A 13,604-nucleotide genomic window follows, 5' to 3' on the forward strand; every position below is an offset into this window, starting at 1 on the left:
GATTGTCATTTTTATTACACTGTGTAAAATTTAAATTAATATCAATAACTCCAAGTATTATATTTTATAAGATTTATTAGTAATCACTTGAAGTAGAAGAAATAAAAGGACAAAAGTATAAAACCAAAGTAAAACCATGAGAGTAAAATTCTCCTGCCTGGCTCTCACCCAACCTCCACAACCGCCTTTCCGGGAGCAGAGAGAGAGGGAGGAGCTACACTCACAACTTTATCTTCAAAGCATAAGCACATAATGTGGGAAGGAAAATGGGAAGCTGATCTGGGAGAAAATTCTAATTACATTATTGGCTTGGCCTATCCATGAACAATTGTTTTTCCAGTTTTTTAAAATCTAACTCTATTTGTGTGAAAAGTGTTTTGTAATTGGGGTTGGAGGTAATGAATGAAATTGCTCATGAGATACCATCTTTTATAAACATTCTCCATATCTCTTATCCAGTTACTATTGCTTCAATATAATATCTGGTCAGTGATAATACACCAATATCAACTTACCCACTAATATCTCCCAGATATCTGATAAACAGCAAAGCCAATAAGTTTTCACAAAGGGATACTTACTGAAAAGCAGATCCACCTGAATTAGGGGCACGCTCACCCTTTCTCATCTTGGCTGGGGATAATTCGTGTGTTCAAAATTAAAAGTGGCTGCTACTAAATATTGTATCTCCCCATTTCACTTCTGAATGTAGCCTGGAGGAGTAGCTCTCTTGAAAGACTTGGGCTTGCCTTGAGTAGATTGCTTGCTGTTTAGAGCTGACCATCAAGGGATCATCCAATTCAGGAATCATGCTATCTACTACCCAGGCTGCATAGATCTACAGCAGGTAGAGGACCCTCTCTCTGCATGCTCCATGGTCACTGGGAAATTGTTTAACCAAGCTAAGCAGATCCCCTGGCGTCCAGGGAGAATGAATGGTGGCTAAGTGCCCATCTGCTCCTGGGAATTATTGGATAGGACCATAGTTATATATTATGACATTCCCTTTAATGAATTAATTATCAATGAGTATATTTTTATAATTTTTAATATGACTTACTACTAGGAGAAAGACCTGGTAAGGGAAGATGGCAGACCTTGAGGGGGCAGCAGGAAAAATACAAATAAGTGCCAAAGGGGCAGTAGTCATTCTCCTTGTCCAGTGTGGTATTCTGTAAAGTTTTTTTTTTAACCCTTACCTTCCTTCTTGGAGTCAATACTGTGTATTGGTTCCAAAGCAGAAGAGTGGTAAGGGCTAGGCAATGGGGGTCAAGTGACTTGCCCAGGGTCACCAGCTAGGAAGGATCTGAGGCCAGATTTGAACCCAGAATCTCCCATCTCTAGGCCTGGCTCTCAATCCACTGAGCCATCCAGCTGCCTCTACTTTGTAAAGTTTTGAAAAAATTCTCTTTTCCCTGTTGACAGAAGGCAACTGAAGCCAAAGAGGTGTAACAGAGAAACAACAAAGATTGACTAGGGGTACATTTTTGTTTTCCTCTTGGATCTGAGTTTTTAATTTTATCATTAGTCCTTTTAAAAAATATTTTATTTGTTTCATTAAATATTTCCCAATTATATATGAATTTTTAAAACTCTTACTTTTTTATCTTAGTAATAACTCTAAGACCGAAGGATAAGCAAGGGCTAAGCAAACAGGATTAAGTGACTTGTTCAGGGTCACACAGCTAGGAAGTGTCTGAGGCCAGGTTTGGACTCTGGTCCTCCTGACTTCAGGCCTGGCACTCTAGCCACTATATCACCTAGCTGCCCCCCTGTAGAAAATTTAAAAAAAATTTATTTGTATTATTATGCAAAACCCACTTCCATATTGGTCATTGGTGTAAGAGCACACTCATACATAACCCAAACTCCAAAATAAAACCATAAATACACTGATGTGAAAGATGGCATGCCTTGATCTGCATTCATCTGACTCCAACAAATGTAAAAAAAGTTATGTATTTTACCAATGACATGTAATAACAAATTTCCACGTAAGTTTTCCCAAGTTATGTGATTTTTCACTCTGCATCAGTTCATGTAGTTCTTTCGAGCTCTTTTGGAAATCATCCTGTTCATCATTCCTTATAGCATAATAGTATTCCATCACCATCATATATGAACTTCTTTCTCTCCCTCCCTTCCCTTCTCCTCCAGATGCTGGGAAGGGAACTTGATTGGGGTTCTACATATATCATCCCACAAAACATATTTCCATATTGTTCATTTTTGTGAGATGACTCTTATAAAACCAAAACCTCAAAACATAAACCTAGATAGTCAATTGGAAAATTCTATGCTTTCATCTGTATTCCTACTTGTGAAGATTGGATTTGGTTATCTCCTGTTTGTAACAATGAAGGTTCTTAGCTCTTCCTTTATTGGGAAGATAAAATTGTAATCCAGTCTATTTTTAGATTTTAATCCCCAAGTGTTAATTCAGTATTTAAAGTAGATCTACCCATATTAATGACAAAAAGGTGTTAAGTAACCCAAAAAGGTGTGAACACCCATTTCATACATTGAGTGGGCAGTCCTGGAGAGGAGCATCTGTTTTGATTGGTAGACATAAAATTTAGGGGAGGTGACACAAGAGAAAAAGGTCTTTAAATAGAGGAAACAGAGGTACAGAAGAATCAATATAGAGAACTCACTTGGAGTTGGACTAGAAGAATCAGTCACTCAAAGCTGGACTGGAAGACGGACACTTGAGAGATTGGAAGACAGACACTCAGACTTGGAGTGAAGACACTTGGCTGTGGAACTGGACCCCTGAAGGAGCTTGTGCAGGAGACCTCAGACTGCTTTTCTTTTAGAAGGTCATTGAGGTGAGTGAAAGGCTGACTTAGCTTCCTTTCCTTTCTGGAGGTGTGAACCTGTGAGAAAGGCCCATCATCTTGAGACTCTTTTCCCTGATTAGGGCCTTAGAATTTCTACCTGGCTCAGAGGAAGCTGGAGTTTTCTCTCTCTCTCTCATTCATTAATATCTTCCCTCTATTATAAATAAAACTACCATAAATTCCATTCTACTTTAGTAATTCATTTTGGGATTTAGAAATTAAATCCCTGGCTACCACCAAATTTAGTATTCAGTCCAACCATAACATTTAACATACTCCAATAGTTCTTTCTCTAGAAGTGGAAAGCATCTTTTGTCATAAGTCCCTCAGAATTGCCCTGGATCATTGTATTGCTGAAAGTAGCAAAGTCAAGAGATAGTCTTCAAGGGAACTGCGCTGGAGATTACATCTTGGATCTTGGGCTTGAAGCTTGACTTCTATTTGGACTCTGACTCTTGGATTACTTCACTGGGTGAGTAAAAGTTTGGTTCCCTCCCTAGTTTCTGAAGAGACTAGCTTCCCTCTTGGAGGAGGCCACATGGTTACTCACTACCAGACTTTTTGGTTGAGAGCTAATTAATCTTTTCCAGGATTAAATAGACCCAGATAGGATAGATAACCTTTCTAACATCATCACATTTATTTTCTTTTTTGTTTCTTCTCTATTTGTATATAAATTTCTGACTCATAATAAATACTGGTGATTATATAATTTCATATAATCATTGTCCAACCATAATTTAACCTTTAAAGGTGGCAGCTAGATGGCTGTGGATAGAGTGCCAGTTCTGGAATCAGGAAGCCTCATCTTCCTGACTTCAAATCTGGCATGAGATACTTCCTAGCTGTATGACCCTGGGCAAGTCACTTAACCCTGTTTGCCTCAGTTTTATTATCTGTAAAATTAACTGGAGAAGGAAATGGCCAACCACTCCAGTATCTTTGCCAAGAAAATCCAAAATGGGGTTACAAAGAGTCAGACCAGACTGCAATGACTCAAAAACATACACACAGTGAGTAAGCATCTAAAATGCTGGAGGTCCTGCTTTCAGGGACAAAGGACAGCTTTAATTTTTAGATGTTGTATTCCTTATGATGGAGGTCCTTCCAGGCTTCCAGTCGAACACTCTTTTTAATAAAAAGAAGTCTAACCTCAAAAAAAAATTCATTGAAGTAGGAACTTGATTAAAGCTCTACACCTAGAAAACTGGTTTTAGATCTCAAGAGAGGACTGGGAGCAGCCTGGCTTAAGTCCTAACCTGAGTAATTTTGTGGTTTATTGCTATCCTGCTGTTGGTTATTTTGGTAAGTTTTTTAGATTTTCTGCTTCAGTCATCTTAGGTCCTCAATGAACCTTTCTACTAAACATTAAATGAGTCAACAAACAAAACAAGCCACCAATAAAACAATGTAAAATGTGCTACATATGCTATTTTGGACACTCCCATCAGAGACCTATAATGGAAATGTCCAAAGGGGTTGGGAAAAGCTAAATTCCTACTCACACATTCCAGGCTTTGTTTGCCATCTAAATGCTATGGAGAAAGGTATGGAAAATGTTCCTGCTACCACCTGGCCATGGGGGTTGGGTCAATGTCCCTTGCTCTTGGAACATATTAGGGTCTTTCCTTGATTGATTGTAAATGGACCGGCCTCAATGGAGGCTGAAATGGACTTAGTCTCCAAATGGGGAGGTAACTTGTAGCACTATAGGAAAAGCTTAAGCTGAGGTTGCTTAGAGCTAACTAGATAGATAGATAAACAAATAGATGAATGAACAGATATGTGGATAGATAAATGGATAGACAGATAGATAGATAGATAGATAGATAGATAGATAGATAGATAGATAGATAGATGGATGGATGGTATTTTTAATAGCTTACTTTATGCCAGGCACTATGTAAAGCACTGAGGATACAAAAACAAGCATGCCAGGTACTTCTTATCCTCAGGGAGCTTAGATTCTGCTGGGGAAGGCAACACACAGAAAGGGGCCTTTGTGGAGGTGACTAAGAAGTGCTGTAGAGGCCTGGTTTTGGATCAGATAAGCTCCTTGAGGGCAGAGACTCTCTTTTTCATATTTGTAATCCCCATTGATTTTTGATTTGTTCTTCAGTTGTGTCTGATGCATCCTGCCCTCATTTGGGATTTTTTTTGGCAAAGACACTGGAGTGGTCTGTCATTTCCTTCTCCAGCTCATTTGACAAGATAGGAAAACTGAGGCAGACAGGATTAAGTGACTTGCCCAGGATCACACAGCTAGTATCTGAGATCACATTTGAATTCAGGTTCTCCTGACTTCAGATCTGACACTTTATCTACTGTGCTCCCTAATTGCCCCAATAATATCCTTCCTTCCTTCCTTCCTTCCTTCCTTCCTTCCTTCCTTCCTTCCTTCCTTCCTTCCTTCCTTCCTTCTTTCCTTCCTTCCTTCCTTCCTTCCTTCCTTCCTTCCTTCCTTCCTTCCTTCCTTCCTTCCTTCCTTCCTTCCTTCCTTCCTTCCTTCCTTCCTTCCTTCCTTCCTTCCTTCCTTCCTTCCTTCCTTCCTTCCTTCCTTCCTTCCTCCCTTCCTCCCTTCCTCCCTTCCTCCCTTCCTCCCTTCCTCCCTTCCTCCCTTCCTCCCTTCCTCCCTTCCCTTCCCTTCCCTTCCCTTCCCTTCCCTTCCTCCTCCCTTCCCTTCCCTTCCCTTCCCTTCCCTTCCCTTCCCTTCCCTTCCCTTCCCTTCCCTTCCCTTCCCTTCCCTTCCCTTCCCTTCCCTTCCCTTCCCTTCTAGAACCAATACCAATTATTCATTCCAAGGTAGAAGAGCATTAAGAGCTAGGCAATGGGGGCTAAGTGACTTGCCTCAGGGTCACTTAGTTAGGAAGTGTCCACCTAGCTGCCCCAATAATATTATTTCTTAATATTTTCTTCAAGAGGCAGTGTTGCTTAGTGGATAGAGAACTGGACTTGAAGCCATGAAGATCTGGGTTCAAATTCAGCCTTTCAACACCAACTGGCTTTGACACCCTGGGAAAATCATTTGCTTCTCAGTACCCCAGGCACTACACTCTAGCATTAGAGGCTGCATAAAAAGTGTTGATTTTGGGGGTAGATATGATTCTTTACAATGAATTCTTACTCCCTATGCCAGTGAAACCACAGGTACAATCAATATACAGGTCTCCTACCATTTCATTTTTTTTAACCCTTCTCTTTTGTCTTGGAATCAGTATTGGTTCCAAGGCAGAAGAGTAACAAGGACTAGGCAAATGGAAGTTAAGTGACTTGCTCAGGGTCACTCAGCTAGGAAGTGTCTGAGGCCAGATTTGAACCCAGGACCTCCTATGTTTAGGTCTAATTCTCAATCCACTGAATTACCCAGCTGCCCCCTCCTACTCTTTCCTTTATTGGGGAGAGAGTATGTTTCCAGAGGGGGAAAGAAATCAAGGCTTGTTAACAGGCTGTTAGGAAACCTCTTAGAGCCTTTCTTAGCTCTGGAGAGGTCGATGGAAGGGTCCTGTATTGGTGTCCCAGGGGTGCCGGGTGGGCCTGAGGGAAGGCCCCGTGGGGGGAGACTATTTCTACTCCCTCTTGGGAATAACTGATTGCTCTTATCCCAGATTTGGCCTGGTGGCTATTCAAGAACAGACCTTTCCACCACAAAGCCATCCCCCATTTATTGACCCCACGCTGGGCCTGGCAGGGGACCACAAAGCAGAAACAGAAGTGGTCCATCGCCTTCCGGTGTCCTTCCCTTCGTGGAATCCCCAGAGCTGCTCCTTGGCGGACCTCCGTCCTAGCAAATCCATGGCACCCACAGTGAGAGCCGGGCTTCCCTCGAGGGCGATCTCGGCAGCTTGAGCTGACCGTGGCAGCCCCAGCTGAGGGTCCCCCGGGTCTCCCGTCCCCTGCCCAAGGGACTCTGCGCTGTTCTTCCTCACTTTCTCTGTCCGTCAGAACAAAGCGACCAGACTTCAGGATCTCCCCAGTCCCTTCCCAATGGGGGAAGAGAAGGAAAGAAGCCTTTGTATGGCCCCTACTATGTGCTGAGCACTTCACGAAGATGATCTCATGGGGAAGATAGTTTCTCTGTCTGGCGTTTCCATGGCAACTACTAGGTACCAGGCACTGCCCTAAGCATCCCTGACAGAGAATGGGGAACATTTGGCCGGGAGCTTGCTAGGGATGATCTTAGTCCCAACAGCCTTAGGACTCGGGCAGACAGAACGTGCCTTTTGCTTCCCTCCTTTCCAAGAATACAGCTCTGAGTGTCTCTCTGTTGAAAAATGCAGCGGGCCGCCCCAGCCTTCCCGCCGCCCCTAACTTCCCCTCGTTCCTCCCGGGGCCCGGCCGCAGCAGCGAAGTGTTAATCTCCGCCTGGCCTGAACACCATGTGTTTTGCTTTACCGACTCTCGCTCTGGAACAGCTCTTTCCTAAAGTAATTGAGGATTACGGCTCGGCCGGATTCCGAGGGGGCCTGGGCTGGGTTTTATTGGCCATTTGTTTCCAGGGGAGGGGGGGTCCTGAAACTGCCCTCCCAGGGCTGCCTCAACACTGGCCGGCTGCCAGCCCGCTGCTGGGGAGAAGGCTCAGGACTTAGCCCTGCCCAGGATGGGGAGATCTCGTTTGGTTCCCAGCTTGGCTGCTCTTATGAGCAAACTCCTTCCTGCCCTTGCTCCTGCCTCCTCCTGTTCCCCAAGACCGGGTCGCAGGCCCTCCTGGGGAAGGGGACGGAGAGCGGTGAGTGACTAAAAAAGAACTGGGGTACCGCTCTACTCCCGGCGTTGTTCTTACAGCGATTAAGGAATCCATCCGGGAGCCTTTGGGCTAGGCTTTGGGGATTTGTTCTTGTCCAGTCATTTTCAGTCATGTCCAACCCTTCATGACTCCATCTGGGGTTTTCCTATCCAAGACACTACAGTGGTTTGCCATTTCTTGTCCCAGGCCAGTTTACAGATGAGGAAACTGAGGCAAACAAGTCATGTCCAACCCTTCATGACCCCATTTGGGGTTTTCTTAGCAAAGACTCTAGAGTCGTTTGACATTTTCTTCTCCAGCTCATTTGACGGATAAGGAAACTGAGGCCAACAGGGTGAAGTGACTTGCTCAGGGATACAAAACTAGGGGCCAGATTTGAACTCGAGAAGATGAATCTTCCTGACTTCTAGACCTTGTGCTCTGTCTCCTATGCCACTAGCCGCTTCTGGGGCTGGGGATACAAAGACAAACAAAAAAAACAGTCCTTGACCTCCAGAACTTCACATTTTAACAGGGGAAACAACATGGAAGAAAGTATGGTGTTGTAGAAAGACTCAGGCTCTGGAGTCCAGAGGACCAGAGTTTAAATCCTGCCTCTGATATTTACTTGCCTATTTAACCTTTAGCAAGTCTTATAACTTCCCTTGGCCTCAGTTTCTTCATTTGTGAAAAAAAAGGGTTAGATTAGATGACCTTTGAGAAGAGCTTTCCAATCCTAGCTCCTACAGCTTATGGTCCTGTTTACACAGGAAAGCAGATATATACAGGTGGGGGCTCTAGCAGCTAGAAAAATCAGGGAAAACCCTAGGGAGGAGCTGGCTTTTGAACTGAGCTTTGAAGGAATGAAGGAATTCTAAGGGGCAGAAGAGAAGAGAGAAAGCATCCCAGGCATGGGAACAGGCCTGGGCAATGGTTTAGAATCAGGAGAGGGAATCTGGTATATGAGAAACAGCAAGAAAGCCAGTCTGTCTGGATGGCAGAGTGTGTGTCCTGAGTCTGGAAGGGTAGATGGATGCCAGGTTGGTGAAGAAATTTAAATGCCAACCATAATAAATGTGGAATAAGTCTAGAATGATAGAGAGGGCTTTGGACAACAAATGGAGGGTCAATAGGGAGCCACTTCAGGTTCTTGAGCAGGGGAGTGATGTGGTCAGCTTATTTTGGCAGCTCTGTACAGGATGTTTCAGAAAGGAGAGGCTTGAAGCATGGGGACAGAGTAAGAGGTTATTTCAGTAATCCCCAGGGCTTCTCAAGGTGCTCGGCACATAGTAGTACATAATCAATATTTGTCAATTGAGGATGATGCTGATGCTGTGGTATTAGAGAAGTGGGGATGAGAGCAGGGTCTTGTCCAAAGAACTGACAGCCCAGGCATTCTCCCCGTTGAGTACCTTTTATTGTTTCTAGGGAGGGATGGCGGTGGTACGGCTGGCTATGGTGATGGAAAGGCCCCGAGAGGTGTTCAAGAATGCCTTTCTCTTGTTTAGTTACTAAGGAAGGGCTCATTTGTTTGGGCTGCCCTTGCCCATCTCACCTTTGTCTGAGTGGTCTTTCCCATGGATCCCCTTGTTTTCCCATTGTGGGGAGGGGGGGGGAACACAATGCAAATGGGATTCTGGGTTCAAATATGACCTTAGAAACTTCCTAGCTGTGTGACCCTGGGCAAGTCACTTAACCCCAGTTGCCTAGCCTTTAGCTCTGCTGCCTTAGAACTGATACTTATTGTCAATTCTAAGCCAGAAGATGAGGGTTTAAAAAAAGTCTTTGTCTTAAGAAGATTGGAGAGAGGACAGCTAGGTAGCACAGGGATAGAGCAGCAAGCCTGGAATTAGGAGGACTTGGGTTCAGAGTCCCAAAGGAAAGACAGGGGGAGGTCAGGGGATGAAAGTCTTTGAACCCCAGAAGATTTTATATTTGACCCTGAAGATGATAGGCAGCCCCAGAGAAACAGCTTTAACTTGTTTAGATTATTCTTATCCTCACCCCCTCACCCCAATTGGGTCTCTGGATCTTGCCTAAGCTGGAAGTAAAGTGGTCCCTCACCAGCCTGATCTCAATGCTGACTGCACAAGAGCCTCAGGCAACCTGATCAATTTGCCTCTACTTGGGCAGCCGGGTGGTCCCTCACTCTCGGCAGATTACCGTATTGGTGGTGCAAGGGCTGTCCCTAGTATGGAGGTGCCATTGGGTCACTTAAAGGGAGATGGAATAGATATCATCCCTAGCCTCTTCTCCAGAGGAGACTTTCAACCCTGCCACGTAGGTTGGGACCAGGAGCTTGACCACTCAGTTCTCCCCAGAGAGAAAGGAGGTTCCAGGGCAGAATCATATCTATTCCCTTAAATATTATTTGTCTAGGAGCCAGTTTTAGGATGACCCTAACTTCTGATGGCTGCAGGACCCCAAGCTTTATATCCAAGGTTTGATTCCCTTACCACCAAATATCAATTCCGTAATGGAGCCACGTAGCACGTCCATGAAGAAGTCCATTTATCCATTCCAAAGCAAACAGAAATCAGAAAAAGGATACATAAGAGAAGAGAAACCAATTCATCCAGGGGACAGTTCTCCCATTGGGAGTGAGGGAACTCAGATCAATCAAGAGACTCTCAGATATCACTCAAGGGGAAGTTTCCCAAAGTCTCTAGTGTAGCAATCTGGGTAGAGGGACACCATGGAGATGGCTGGCTCCTTTCACCTCAGCTTCTTCCCAGAGTCTTCTCCTTCAGCAGCCTGAAGTAGGATTGGCAACTTCCATCTTCTCTCTCTCCAGACCAAGAATAAGAAGTGAATAAAGCGGCTGCTTAACTCAGAAACCAAAGACACTGGAGTCATCTTCACGGCCACCCTCACCAACTCTGCCCCCAATCTCTGGAGCAGATGGAAGACCTTGATCTTTATTACTGAGGACATAATCCTCCTCCATGGTCTTTGGAACTCAGGTAGAGATGGTATGCTTCAATCTTCATTTAGACTCTATCTCTGAGATGGACAGCATTTTTCTTTTCCTTTTTTTTTTTGAAAAATGTATTTAATTAGTCATTTTAGAACATTATTCCTTGGTTACAAGAATCATATTCTTTCCCTCCCTCCCCCCATCCCTTCCTGTAGCTGACACACAATTCCACTGGTGGCTAGCATTTTTCATCATGAGTCTCAGATCATTGTATCGCTGAGAATAGCTACGTCCTTTGCAGTTGTTCATCTTACAATATTGCCGTGACTATGTACCATGTTCTCCTGGTTCTGCTCACTTCACTCTGCATCAGTTCATGTAAGTCTTTCGAGGTTTTTCCGAAATCCACTGCTTGTCTTTTCTGATAGCACAATAATATCCCATTATAATCACATACCACAAACTGTTCAACCATTCACTAATTCATAGACAATCCCCCAATTTCTATTTTTTTGCCACCACAAAAGCTATAAATTTAAAAAATCATTATCTAAAAATTTATATCGATACCTTTTGTTTTTGTATCACTTAATCTCTCTCGAAGAAAGATTATTAAAGGTTCTCTTCAGATTGGTCCAATGGCTTTAAACTAGGATAATTTTTAATGGTTTTTGAATACTTCTAAAAGAGGGAGCTGGGAGTCAAGGTAAGTCTATGTCCACATTCCCTACTAATCGTGGCAAGATATACTAATCTTGGTTAACCATTTTGATGTGGGTTGGCTGTGAGCAGTGAAGGGTAGTAATAGGAACAGGACTGTAATATTCTGAAATTTTGCATTTCTCATTAGTTAACATTGGTTAAACATCAACTGCAAAACCCATAGTTTTAACGTTAGTCAAGCGTGAATTGTTTAATTATATGCTCTGTGTGCTAGATTATTAACATTCTATACTAGGCATCAACTTTGTACCTTTTCTGGTTTATTAATTGTTTATATTGTTTCTAGAAATAATTATCTATAGTGGTCCTCCAATGTACTGTACCCTGCCCCCCTTCCCTCACCACTGCATGTTCCCTTCTGGAAGAACCTTGACCTGTCCCTGATAAATGATGACAAGGTGGACAATGGAGGAACATGGAACCTGTGCAATGGGGACTCTGGTATTCCAGAAGAATCCTCCAATCTTGCACATGCTCCTTATTCCCTACGGCAATGGATCCCCAAACAAGCCTCCACCTGAGTTTGGAAAGGGCTATTCTAAGCTACCAGACCTCACTAAATATACCAACCCTGATCCACAGGGTATGGTATTGTGGTAGAGGAATGGAGGAAGCTGCCACCCTATTGATGCTTTGCTATTCCATGATATCAAGCTCCAAAGAGGTTACTCTACTAGCCCTTGGACTTATCCATTGGCCCTAGGGCTACCTAATTAGCCCCTAGACTATTGCGCCTGCTATTAAACCTCCAAAACCCACCACTACTTCAAATAAAATTCTTTTCTGACTTCTGGACCAAATGGAGTTTGAGTCTCCTGTTCTTGGGATGAGATCCTGCTTTAGACGTGGGTGTGTTTCTCCCACATCAATCTTTCAGCTGTATCCATCTCTTTTTGACTCAGTTTATTTGTTTTCTTAGTGGATACTGGAATAGTTTGCCTTAAAAAAAAAACATCCATGTTTATATATTTCTTTTTTAAAGTTAATTTTGCGTTGTTCAGTCATTTTTCGGTTGTGTCTGACTCTTCATGACTCCATTTGGGGTTTCCTTTTGCCATTTGGTTTGCCATTTACTTCTCCGGCTCATTTTACAGATGAGGAGACTGAGGCAAATGGGGTGAAGTGACTTGCCCAAGATCCCACAGCTAGGCAGTGTCTAAAGCCAGATCTGAGCTCAGGAAGATGTGACGTCTTAACTCCATGCGCGGCGCTCTATCCAACGAGCTACCTAGCTTCCCAGTGACTATCAGTCTTAAATATAGAGTGCTCTGCATTTTGCCTTCATTTATTAGAAGCAGCAAAAGAGAAAGATGGCAGGAACGGCTCTGAATGCCAAGCGACCCAATGGGCTTGAAGACATTGTCTGGAATTGGGGCAGATTATCTTGGATGGAATCCAAGAAAGCTCTGCAGTGAGTGTTCAAACATAGCTTGACTCTCCAGGCCTTTAATTTCCTGAACAGTCCCTGGAAGGCTATGTGTATTAGCGAAGCAGAATGGTAAATCAAGGTGGTCAAATTGAAAGGAAATTGGAACTTCAGAGTCACATTCTTCTGCAGTAGAGAACATCTGATTCCCCAGCCATCTCTTACAAAATTTCTATTCTGAGTCTCTCTGGAGATGCTTGTAATGCAGCCGTGACTTTCATCTCAAGAGGGTAACTCTGATTTTTTGCTCCACCCAACAATCTTTTCATCCTCATCTCCCACTCTGGGTGTTACTCTAATTAGTGACTATAAAGGTTAGGAAGTCCACTAACTTCCTATTCCAGAGCAAATATCTGGCAGCAGAGACCGGGGATTGGGTAGCCATAAGATCTCCTTAACAATGTACTTCCATTTTTTGTTGGCTCTGGGAGGAGGAAGGGAAGAGATGAGGGAAAGAAAATGAATCATGGAAACATGGGGAAATTTTTAAAAATTATTTAAAAAAAGCAAATATAAAACCAATGCACTTCCATCCGCTCCTTGACATCACGTCATCTGTGTTTGAAAAAAAGCTCAATCTACTAAATTCTCAATCTGCTTCTGATGGGAGAATGGGTAAGATTGTCCCTCTTTCTTGATTTCAGGGCAAGAGACTCTCATTCCCTGCAATCCGTATTTATTTAGAACATGGGATATCAGTGCTGGTTAAGAGAGTGCTCTTCTGGGATGATAGCTCTTGAGCCCCCACCAGTGCTCTCAATTTCTTATTTTAAAAAAGGTATTTCTGCAATCAAAGGTAATGGACTTCTCCATTAGGAACAATTCAATGTCAATTATGGACAAACGAGAAGACACTGAATCCTGTTTGCTTCGGTATCCTCATCTATAAAATTAGCTGGAGAAGGAAATAGCAAATAACTCTGGTATCTTTGCCAAGAAAACCATTTATGAGGTCACAAAGAGTTATAAGTGACT

This window comes from Monodelphis domestica, chromosome 4, assembly GCF_027887165.1.
Source record: "Monodelphis domestica isolate mMonDom1 chromosome 4, mMonDom1.pri, whole genome shotgun sequence".
In the NCBI taxonomy this organism is placed as follows: domain Eukaryota; kingdom Metazoa; phylum Chordata; class Mammalia; order Didelphimorphia; family Didelphidae; genus Monodelphis; species Monodelphis domestica.